The sequence below is a fragment of the Bos javanicus genome, chromosome X (genome assembly GCF_032452875.1).
Source record: "Bos javanicus breed banteng chromosome X, ARS-OSU_banteng_1.0, whole genome shotgun sequence".
NCBI lineage: Eukaryota > Metazoa > Chordata > Mammalia > Artiodactyla > Bovidae > Bos > Bos javanicus.
Genome location: NC_083897.1, coordinates 139,651,212 through 139,663,680, shown reverse-complemented (window position 1 = coordinate 139,663,680; position 12,469 = coordinate 139,651,212).

Sequence of the window (12,469 nt, the reverse complement as noted above, 5' to 3'; positions counted from 1 at the left end):
GTCTTGTTTGTACGTCCTATAAAGATAAATACCGTTTTCTACTAGAAGTAAGTACAACTTTTGCAGAAACAGCTGATTCCAGAGCTGGGGCAGAGAAGGTATAAGAAAAGCCTAGAAAGTACTGTTCCAGAAAGCAAGCAACTGCTCAAAGAGTGATGAGTATCTATGTACAGGACACAGGATCCTAACAGCCAAGATCTGCAAACAACCTAAATGCCCATCGACAGACGGATGGATAAAGAAGAGGTGGTACACGTGTACAATGGAATACTACTCGGCCATTAAAAAGAAGGAAGTAACGCAATCTGCAGCAACATGGATGCAAGTAGAGATGATCCTACTAAGTCAGGTAAGTCAGAGAAACCCAAACACCACGGGACATTGCTTATATGTGGAGTCTAAAATGCGGCACAGATGAGCCTACCTACAAAACAGAAACATGCTCAGAGATACAGAGAACAGACTTGTGGTTGCCAACGGGGAGGAGGGAGGGAGGGTTTCTGAATCTGGGATTGGTAGATGCAACCTATGACGTTGAGAATGGATAAGAGACAGGGTCCTACTGACTAGTACAGGGAACTATATTGAATACCCTGAGGGAAACCATAACAGCAAGGAATTAAAAGAAGGTCTATATGTTAATAACTGAAGAAAAGGGTGTGTGTGTGTGTGTGTGTGTGTGTGTACATATATATATGTACACATACATACAGGTGTATAATGGAATATTACTCAGCCATGAAAAGCAATGAAATTTACAGAGACATGGATGGATCTAGGGTCTCATACAGAGTGAAGGAAGTCAGAAAGAGAAAAACAAATGTTGTATATTAACACCTATGTGTGGAATCTACAAAAATGGTATGAAGTGAAGTGAAGTGAAGTCGCTCAGTCGTGTCCAGCTCTTTGCGACCCTGTGGACTGTAGCCTACTTCGCTCCTCCGTCCGTGGGATTTTCCAGGCAAGAGTACTGGAGTGGGTTGCCATTTCCTTCTCCAGAGGATCTTCCTGATTCAGGGGTTGAGCCCAGGTCTCCCGCACTGTAGGCAGATGCTTTACCCTCTGAGCCACCAGGGAAGTGCAAAAATGGTATAGATGATCTTATTTGCAAAACGGAAATAGAGACAGAAACATGAAGAGACATATGGACACCAAGGAGAAAGGGGTGGTGGTGGGATGACTTGGGGGGTCAGCATTGACATATGTTCATTATTAACACTATATATAAAACAGATAACTAATGAGAACCTACTTTATCACTCAGGGAATTCTAGTCAGTGCTCTGTGGTGACCTAAATGGGAAGGAAATCCAAAAAGGAGGGGATATAGATATATATATCTATGGATAGCTGATTCACTTTGTCGTACAGTAAAAAAGTAACACGATATTGGAAAGCAACTATGCTTCAAGAAAAATTCATTTTAAAATGTAAAAGTATAATTAATTTTTAAAGTGGGCAGAAGATGGGAGTGGACATGTCTCCAAAGAAGACATGCTGATAACCGACAGGCACATGAAAAAAGATGTTCCGTACTGTTAGTTATTAGACAAATGAAAATCAAAACTAAAAAGAGGTATCACCTCACACCAGTCAGAATGGCCATATTCAAAACATCTATAAGTGTCAAATGCTGGCGAGGGTGTGGAGAAAAGGGAACCCTCCTACACTGTTTCTGGGAATGCAAGTTCGTACGGCCATTGTGAAGACCAGTATGGAGGTTCCTTCAAAGATTAAACAGAGTGAGCATATGATCCAGCAATCCCACTCCTGGGCATGTATTGGAGAGAACCATAATTCAAAAAGATACATGTACCCCAATATTCATGGCAGCACTATTTACAACACCCAAGACAGAGAGACAACCCAAGCGTCCATCGACAGATGAATGGATAAGATGAGGTAATACATGTCCAGTGGAATATTACACAGCCATAAAAAATAATGAAATAATGCCATTTGTAGCAACATAGATGGAACGAGACATGAACATACTAACTGAAGTACGGCAGACACAGACAAATATCACAGGATCATCACTTAGAATATGAAAGAAATGATACACAAGAACTTACATCCTAACAGAAATAGATTCACAGACACAGGCAACAAGCTTATGGTTATCAAGGGGGGAAGGAGAGAGAGAGAAATCAGGAGTTTGGGACTGGCATATACACTTCCTCTAGCTCAAATGGTAAAGAATCTGCCTGCGATTCAGGAGACAAAGGTTCGATCCCTGGGTTGGGAAGTTCCTCTGAAGAAGGGCATGGCAACCCAGTCCAGTATTCTTGCCTGGACTGAGCGACTTCACTTTCACTTTTCACTTTCATGCATTGGAGAAGGGAATGGCAATCTACTCCAGTATTCTTGCCTGGAGAATCCCATGGACAGAGAAGCTTGGCGGGCTGCAATTCATGGGGTCGAGAAGAGTCAGACACGACTGAGTGACTTCACTTTCACTTTTCACTTTCATGCGTTGGAGAAGGGAATGGCAATCTACTCCAGTATTCTTGCCTGGAGAATTCCATGGACAGAGAAGCTTGGCGGGCTGCAGTCTATGGTGTCGCAAAGAGTTGGACACGACTGAGCGACTAACACACACAGATAGATAAAATGGACAATCAACCAGGACCTACTGAATAGCACAGGAAACTATATTCAATATTCTGTAACAAGTTATAAAATAATTGCAAAAAAGGTATGTACATATACATGTAAGAGTGAAGCACTTTACCATATACTTGAAACTAATACAATATTATAAACCAACTACACTTTAGTAAAAAATGAAATATAAAGATTAGATGTCCTTGGTGGTCCAGTGATTATGATTCCATGCTTCCAATGCAAGGGGCATGCGTTTTATCTCCGGTTGGGGAATTAAGATCCTACATTCTGAGTGTTGCAGCCCCCCAAAAAATAAAGAGATAAAAAATAAAGTGGCTCTTCCTATTAAAAAAAAGTTAAAAAAACACAGAAAGAAGGAAATAGCCTTTCTTGGTGTTCATTGAGCATTTATTCTGCCCGATCAACAATGCCACACTTGTCACATTGTGAAAATAAAATAATTGAGCATGTGACCAGAGTGTGTACAATGTGTGGCTTAATACGACTTTATACCACACAGGGTACAATCTTCCCCTCTCGGAAGATTATAGGTCATTATCGCACCAGCAGGCAAATGGGAATGCTTTTCACGTATGTCTTCCGCATTTTAAATACGTCATGCGTCTTTTGCTACGGTGAATGTATTGCTCAGCTTTTCAACTTCTGCTGGTACAAAAGTACTATCGATTTTCATATATTATTATACCATTTTTGATGAAATCTTTTCCTTCTCGTAACACTTTTTCAGGTGATTGTCTTGGGCTTCCTGGTGTAGCATTACTCACGACTCCTCAACCATTGAGCATCTGTGGTCTTGTAGCTGACGTGCGTGCTGCTGGACAAAACTAAAGATAATGGCTTTGTTTTTCCCCCACCACATTCCTTCAGATTTATGTTTGCTTCTATGTTTTCTACGGCTGCCAAAACCACTGGCATAGGAGCAGAGATGCCAGACTTACTTGGTCTTATTCCTGATTAAATGGAATGTCCTTCACACTTAATTACTGGGAATCGGCTTGTCATTCAAAAGTCATTGATTTTTTTTTAATGATTTTTTTATTTAAACCTCTTTTTATTCTAAGCTGAATGTCACTATTTTATTAATCTAGCATACCTATTGAAAGTTATCAAATTAATGCATCAGACAGTTCTTTAATGTTCTTTTTGGCAATTTGTATAGTGACTTAATTTAGAATTTTATTCAACTATCAGAATCCAGTTATTGAACAATGGACTGGTACCCCAACCAAGTAGATAAGCAAGGAGAGCTTATATATATTACATAAAAAGATACAGAGATGAATATAGAAATAAATATTCATAGATGTAAATGTTGGTATGCCCAGGCACATGTACATAAATGTCCAGATTCCATAGCTCTATTCATTGAGAAGCCCTGGGAGTGGCATCATGCCAATAATACTGTTATTTTGCTGATTGATTTTGTTTATACTTGTGCTATGCTCAGACAGCAGTGTCTGACTCTTCTGTGACCCTGTGGAATGTAGCCCGCCAGGCTCCTCTGTCCATGGGATTTCCCAGGCAAGAATACTGGAGCGGGTTGCCATTTCCTCCTCTGGGGGATCTTTCCGTTCCAGGGATCAAACCTGCGTCTCTTATGTCTCCTGCATTGGCAGGTGGGTTCTTCACCGCTAGCACCACTGGGGAAGCCCTTGTTTATCCATACCATGAATATAAATAACATCTTCAACTAGAAGGAATTGCAACCTTTGGAGACATAGCTGATTCCAGAGAAGGTACCAGATAAGCCTCAAGATTACTGTCCCAGAAAGCAAGGAATTGCTCAGAGTGACAAGGATCTGTCAAAAGGACAGAGCATCACAACAGCCAAGACAAAGAAACCATCTAAATGTCCATCAACTGGCTGAATGCATAAAAAAGATGTGGCACATACATACGATGGAATACTACTCAGCCATGAAAAAGAACGAAATAATGCCTTTTGCAGCCACACGGATGCAACTAGACATTATCGTACTGGGTGAAGTAACTTGAACTAACTCAGAAAGAGAATGACTAATGCCATATTATAGCACTTCAGTTCAGTTCAGTCGCTCAGTTGTGTCCGACTCTTTGTGATGCCATGGGCTGCGGCACGCCAGGCCTCCCTGTCCATCACCAACTCCCAGAGCCTGCTCAAACTCGTGTCCATGGACTCAGTGATGCCATGCAACCATCTCATCCTCTGCCGCTCCCTTCTCCTCCTGCATCTTTCCCAGCATCAGGGTCTTTTCCAATGAATCGGTTCTTCGCATCAGGTGGCCAGAGTATTGGAGTCTCAGCTTCAGCATCAGTCCGTCCTATGAATATTTAGGACTGATTTCCTTTAGGATCACTTACATATGCAATTTGAACTTTGGCACGGACGCACCTATATACAAAATGGAAACAGACTCACAGAGAACAGACTTCATGCTTATGTGGAGGGGCGAGGATTGGGAGTTTGGGGTTGGCGGATGAAAACTATTATAGATAGTTTTATATATATGTATCTGTGTTTATATATATATATATGGCTATATATAGGATGGATGACCAACAGCCTCCTACTAATACATAATATCCTGTGATGAAGCATAATGGAAAGGAATATTAAAAAAGAGAATGTCTATATGTGTGTAAGTGAGTCATGTTACAGCAGAGATTGCCACCACATTGTAAACTATACTTCAATTACAAAAAAAAAATAACACAGGAATCAGCTGACACAGGCTCCCACTGACCAAACTGAGGAAAATTCAAGCATCCAAATACATGATGATTGTAACACATTATAATCCATTAAACAGAAGAGGAAGCTACGAGTCCATATAGGAATAAACAAATGAAAATCTTGGTAGAGACCATGATATTGACATGGTCTTTGTCCATGAATCGTTGACCACACGATTCACGGTCTTTGCCAAGATTTTCATTTGTTTATACCTGTACAGACCCAAAGCTTCCTCTTCAATTTAATGGCTTAAAATAACTTGGTACTTATAAAAGGGAACAGCGTAACTTCATACGGAAGAACCTGGCAGACACTGCTTTTGACCAAGAATGAGTCAGTTCTCATCTGCTGAGATGCACTAAGAAGCTAGCAGCACATCTGCGATTTCCCTGCCAGTCCTGAGAACACAGCAGATGAAAAGCAAATGAGGGAAAGCCTATAAAACAACTGTGGAGGGTTGAATAGTACCCCTCCAGTATTCGTGTCCACCCAGCCTCTCACAACGTGAAAATGCGTGTTACTCAAGAGCCAATATTTAAGATTCTCCTAGAAGTTGCTATTGCTTAAAAAGGTCCATCTCGGCATATCCCTGGTAGTCCAGTGGTTAAGAATCTGCCTTCCAATGCAAGGGACTCGGGTTTGAGCCCTGGTCAGGGAGGTAAGATGCCACAGGCAGGGCAACTAAAGCCTGTCTGCCTAAACTAGAAGGTGAGAGGGTAACAGGCAGGAATGCTAGGGTCCCCAAGCCAAGGGGACAGACTACAAGTGTCAGATGGTTTTTTTTTCTCTCTCTCTCTCTTAAGCGGCAGGAGGAAACACAGTACAAGTGTCAGACATTTTTTTTTTTTCCTCTTCTCTACACAAAATTTAAAAGGACGTTTCTTTTAAAATTCTGGGTTGCCAGGACGACACCTGGTTCCACCTGAACTGAACTTTTCTCAAACCTTGAGCTCACCAGTGCGTTTTTCTTATGAAAGTGCTTTTCTTAAGCTATGTTAATGAACTCTGTATTTACCTTAGACTGCCTTTCTTCAAGTCGCTTCCACCTAAGACTCAGAACCCTTAAGGGCTTAACAAAGCCGTAAGTTTGACTCAGGGAAATGTTCTCTTAAGCTATGTTAATGAAATCATGTATTTGCTCAGAAACCTGCCTTTCTTCAAGATTCATGTCAATTGTTTTATGGGCCGGGATGACTCACCTGGTACCAATGCAACGTGTGGGTGAGGGGCCTGGTGCCAGTCTCTGAGTTTTAAGGCATTTCCTTCCTCTAATTAGCAGCTTGCTAATAGGTAAATAGGGCTTCCCTCATAGCTCAGTTGGTAAAGAATCCGCCTGCAATGCAGGAGACCCTGGTTCAATTCCTGGGTCAGGAAGATCCGGTGGAGAGGGGATAGACTACCCACTCCAGTATTCTTGGGCTTTCCTGGTGGCTCAGCTGCTAAAGAATCCACCTGCAATGCGGGAGACCTGGGTTTGATCCCTGGGTCGGGAAGATCCCCTGGAAAGGGAAAGGCTGCCCACTCCAATATTCTGGCCTGGAGAATTCCATAGACTGTATTGTCTATGGGGTCACAAAGAGTCGGACACGACTGAGCGACTTTCACTAATAGGTATATAACTTCTTGCTAAAAACTAGCAAGGGGGCACTCTTTCTGTCTCCTTCTGAAGCTTTCTCTCTCTTCTATATTCTACTAAAACTTTATTACACAGAAAGCTCTGAGCTTTCTCAAGCCTCGTCTCTGGCCCTGGACTGAATTCCTCTCTGTCAGGCGCAGGCTGGAAAAGGATTTCCAGACATAAGACAGAATGAGAGGGAAATAAAGTTTATTAGAATGGGAGACGCTGTTGGAACAGTGGGCCAGCTGAAGGGAGAACCGACATTGAATGGGGGTCCTTCGTCCACTTTTATACCCAGGGTACAAGGGGTGGGACAGGGGTCTCGTGGGTCATTAGCTGATCGGATGAGGCATGTATACTGGGTGGAGGGAAGAGTAGGGCAAATACCTTCTCCCTGTGGGCTAGGAGGGGAGACGGGTTATACTGTTCTGTTAATAGTTACAACATGCGGTGGAGGGAAGGATGACAGGGTCTGGTTTTTCCCCTTCCTGCATTCCAAGACCCTCCTTGGTTTTATCTGCTCTTCCGTACTTGGTTCACCACACTCTCCTCTGGAGGCCAAGAATTTCCGCGTCGTTCACGACTCCTAGCAACAGCCTTTGAAAGGCCTGGGGCCACAAATCACAGAGCCAACACTCTCTGGGACTCACACAGCCACAACCACAAGCCCACGTGCAGCTGACGTGTCACAACTGGCGACAAGCCCACACACTGCAACAGAGAGCCCACGGGCCTCCACTAAGACCCCACCCAGCCATAAGTGCATAAATATACATTTTTTTATTTTAAAAAAAAAAGATAAAAATTTTTAAAATAATTTTTAAAAAATCCAGCTAATAATCAGGGAAATAGAAATTGAAGCAAAAATAGAAATGGAAGCAAAAAAGAAACAGCATGTCTTTGAATACTGATTAGAAGAAAATCAGTAAGTCGGAGGAAAACGGATATAGATAAAAACGAGCAGCGACGGGACTTGGTGTTCAGTTCTGTGCGTGAGGAAGAGGTACCCTGTATCGGACAGGAGGTTTGCGGTCTCTGCTTAAGTTGAAGCAGTGGTGTGCGGCCTGTGATGACCCAGAACCCTGCCTGCACATAGGGCGCCCTTGGACTCACACGCAATGCACAGGAAACATGACTGACGAAGGTCGTCCCGACACCGCTCGTAAGGACTGAAGACGAGGGATGACCGAAATGTCCGTGGACAAGAACCACGGATAAAGAAATTGTGACAGGTTGAAACAACAGTTGCAATGTGTGAGCCTGACCCAGATTTATAGCAGGGATCTATCTTGAAGATAAATGGTCAACTGAGAAAAATGAATGAAACGACATCCACTGAGTGATGACAATTTGCAGATGTTAACAGGCACACAAAAATACTCGATTGTGTATAACTTCATGTGTGCTTTTGTATATGTATGAATATGTATTTAGTATAGGCCTACTTCGGTAAAACTGTTACCCTTGGGAAACGGGAGAGATACAGAATAAAAGGAGAGGAGCTTTAGATTGAAAATTTAATATTTTTGACTGCTTTTAAAATGCTAGAACAAATATGCTAATTGCCAGCAGTTAAATTAAGGCATGAGACATGAGGCTGTCCTTTTTAACGCTTTTCATATTTTTGTTTTTCCAGTGTTGAAAAATACTGTAAAAATAGAGTTATTTTCTTAATGGAAACATCATTTTGATAAAATAAAGCAAACAAAAAGGGTAGGATTTTCAGGGATCCAAAGATTCTTCAATACACACATATTAAACAATATGATATACCATATTAACAAACTGAAGGATTAAAAACCATAAGATAATTTCAATAGATAACAGAAAAGGTTTTTAACAAAATTCAGCACTCGTTTATGATAAAAAAAAAAAACAAACTTCAAAAAATGGGCATAGAAGGAACCTACCTTAACATAATAAAGGCCATATACAACAAACCCACATCCCTGGTGACTGAGGTGGTAAAGCTTTTGCCTGCAATGCAGGAGATCTAGGTTCAATCCCTGGGTTGGGAAGATCCCCTGGAGAAGGAAATGGCAACCCACTCCAGTATACTTCCTGGAGAATCCCATGGACAGAGAAGCCTGGTAGCTGAGTCCCTTTGCTGTCTGCCTGAAATTATCACAACATTTTTAATTGGCTATAGTCCATGGGGTCACAAAGAGTCGGACATGAGTAAGTGACTAACACACACACACACCAAACCCACAGCAGTTTTTTCAATGGGGAGAAACTGAAAGCATTCCAAGATCAGGAACAAGACGAGGATGCCTATGTTGAAAACAGACTTAGGGACAAGGGGAGAGGGGGAGAGGGACAGGGGGAGACAAACGGAAAGAGTAGCACAGATACGTATGTACTAGCACATGTAAATAGAGAGCCAATGGGAACTTGCTATGTAACTCAGAGGCTCTGTAATAACCTAGAGGGTGGGAGTGGGTGGGACGTGGGAGGGAGACTCAAGACGGAGGGGACATATGTACACCTGTGGTTAATTCATGCTGCTGTATGACTGAAATCAAACCAGTATTGTAAACCAATCAGTCGATTAAAAATAAATATATTTTTTAAAAGGTAGGGTTGTGCCATTAAAGGAGAGATGTATGCAACAGAGAAATGGATACAGAAGACATGGTACATATATACAATGGAATATTACTCAACCACCAAGAAGAAGGAAACAAGGCCATATACAGCAACATGGATGCACATAAAGGCTATCATACTGAGTGACGTCAGTCAGACAGAGGAGGAGAAGTATCATGTGGCATCCCTTACGTGTGGGATCTAAAAAGAAATGATACAAATGAGCTTAGAAACAAAACAGAAACAGGCTCACACACTTGGAGAAAAAACTTATGGTTGCCAAGGGGGAAGAATGGGGTGGAGGCATAGTTAGGGAGTTGGGAGTCGACATGGACACACTGCTGTATTTAAAATAGATAATCAACAAGGACCTGCTGTCCAGCACAGCGAACTCTTCTCAATACTCTGTAATAACCTTATGGTTCCCAGGGGGAAGAATGGGGGAAGGGACAGTTAGGGAGTTTGGGGTGGACATGGACACACTGCTGTATTTAACATGGAGAACCAACAAGGACCTGCTGGACAGCACAGGGAACTCTGCTCGGTGTCATGTGGCAGCCTGGATGGGAGGGGAGTTCTCGGGAGAATGGATACATGTCCATGTATGGCTGAGTCCCTTTGCTGTCCGCCTGAAATTACCACAGCATTTTTAATTGGCTATACCCCATTACAAAATAAAAAGTTACAAAGGAAAGATGTATGGAGATGAATGCCCATCAAATACAGCACTCAAAACATTTCTGAGCACCCTTATGACACAATAAAAAAGTGTATAATTATTACTCATGATTTTGCATTATCTGTGCCAAAACCTTATCAAGATAGACCAAAAGGAAAAACATCGGTGAAGATCCATCACAATAGCACCACCCCACCAGCAGACACAACCAAACTCCTGCACTGCGGCATCTCTAACAAGGTCTATACAACAGCACTTGCATAGGGAGGGGTGATCAAACCAGTCCATCCTAAAGGAAATCAGCCTTGGAATATTCATTGGAAGGAAGCTGAAGCTCCAATACTTTGGCCACCTGATGCGAAGAGCTGACTCACTGGAAAAGACTCTGATGCTGGTAAAGATTGAAGGTGGGAGGAGAAGGGGGTGATAGAAGATGACATGGTTGGATGGCATCACTGACTCAATGGACAGGAGTTTGAGCAAGCTCCAGGAGATGGTGAAGGACAGGGAAGCCTGGCGTGCTGCAGGCCATGGGGTGCAAAGAGTCGGACAGGACTGAGCAACTGACCAACAATGGTTGGGCGGGTGTTGTGCATAACAGAAGCATGAAAAATCAGCAGCACAATGATAAGAATACAATAACTTCCCAGGGCAGGAGCATAAAACACCTTGAGGAAAGGGAGCCGTGTTCTGAACCCTAGGAAAGCACCCAGGGAAGCACCGGTGATGGGTCATCTGAGGCCATCGATGTTTTTCTATAGCACAACATTCTATCTGTTTTGGTAACGTGATTCTATGAGCATTTTTCAAACCTTGTTTATTTGCTCATCTACTATCTTCTATATAAAAAAGGCTGAGCACCAGAGAATTGATGCTTTCAAAATGTGGTGCTGCAGAAGACTCTTGAGAGTCCCTCGGACTGCAAGATCAAACCAGTCCATCCTAAAGGAAATCAGTCCTGAATGTTCATTGGAAGGACTGACGCTGAAGCTCCTTTGGCCACCTGATGTGAAGAGCCAATGCACTGGAAAAGACGTTGGTGCTGGGAAGGATTGAAGGCAGGAGGAGAAGGGGGAGACAGAAGATAAGATGGTTGGATGGCATCATTGACTCAATGGACATGAGTTTGAGCAAACTTAGGGAGATGGTGAAGGACAGGGAGGCCTGGTGTGCTCCCATTCAAAGGTTCACAAAGAGTTAGATACCACTGAGAGACTGAACAGCAATACTATTTTCTATTGGGCTTCCCTAGTGGCTCAGGGGTAAAGAATCTGCCTGCCAATGCAGGAGACGTGCCTTCTATCCCTGGGTTGGGGAAAATCCCCTGAAGGAGGAGATGGCAACCCACTCCAGTATTCTCTCCTGGGCAATCCCACGGACAGAGGAGCCGGTGGGCTACAGTCCACGGGGTCACAAGAGTCAGACATGACTAGGAGACAAACAACAAGCATTTCTATTATCTTACTCAGTAAAACATTCCATGGAAGTAGGGACCTACTCTGTTCACTTTCACAGGTTGACTATGTATCAGATGCTGGCAGAAACTAAATTCTAAATCAGTACTGATGGCACAGAGCCAAGAACAACAGATGAAATATCTTCTATGCGGTCCTTCTAATGAATATAAACATCTTGCAAATCGCTGGCACTCTGAAATGTACATTAAAACCACCCTGGCGCCCGTTTCAATCTTCCTGGTCGTAGCCAGTGCTTAAATGACACTGCTAAAGTAATATGGATGTCAAGGAATGAATTACTGCCTCTGAACAAATGGGATAGATCAGTGTAAAACTTGACTTACAGAAAGATCTTTAAGCAAAGTGTGTCACCATACCGCATATGGGGTTGATTCGAACTCCATATGCATTCATTTTTAATAGCGAGTTGATTATAGGCTACTGACGAGGAGAGCACAGGCATTGTAAGACATAACAAATACGTTGCTTATTGTTGTGCATTAGATAAGAAATGACAATGAAATCAACTGTACTTCTTAATACAAAAAATTGTATGAGCTTGGAATACTAAATGGGTCAAGACAAAAATCTCTGGCACTGGCAGAAAAACAGAAATACAGATCCATGGAACAGGATACAAAGGTTCTATCCTGTTCTGTCCCAGAGCAGAACCCATGTACCTATGGTAGCCTAATCTATGACAAAGGAGGCAAGAATATACAACGGAGAGAAGACAGTCTCCTCTGTTAAGGGGTGCTGAGGAAAGCGGACAGCTACGTGTAAAAG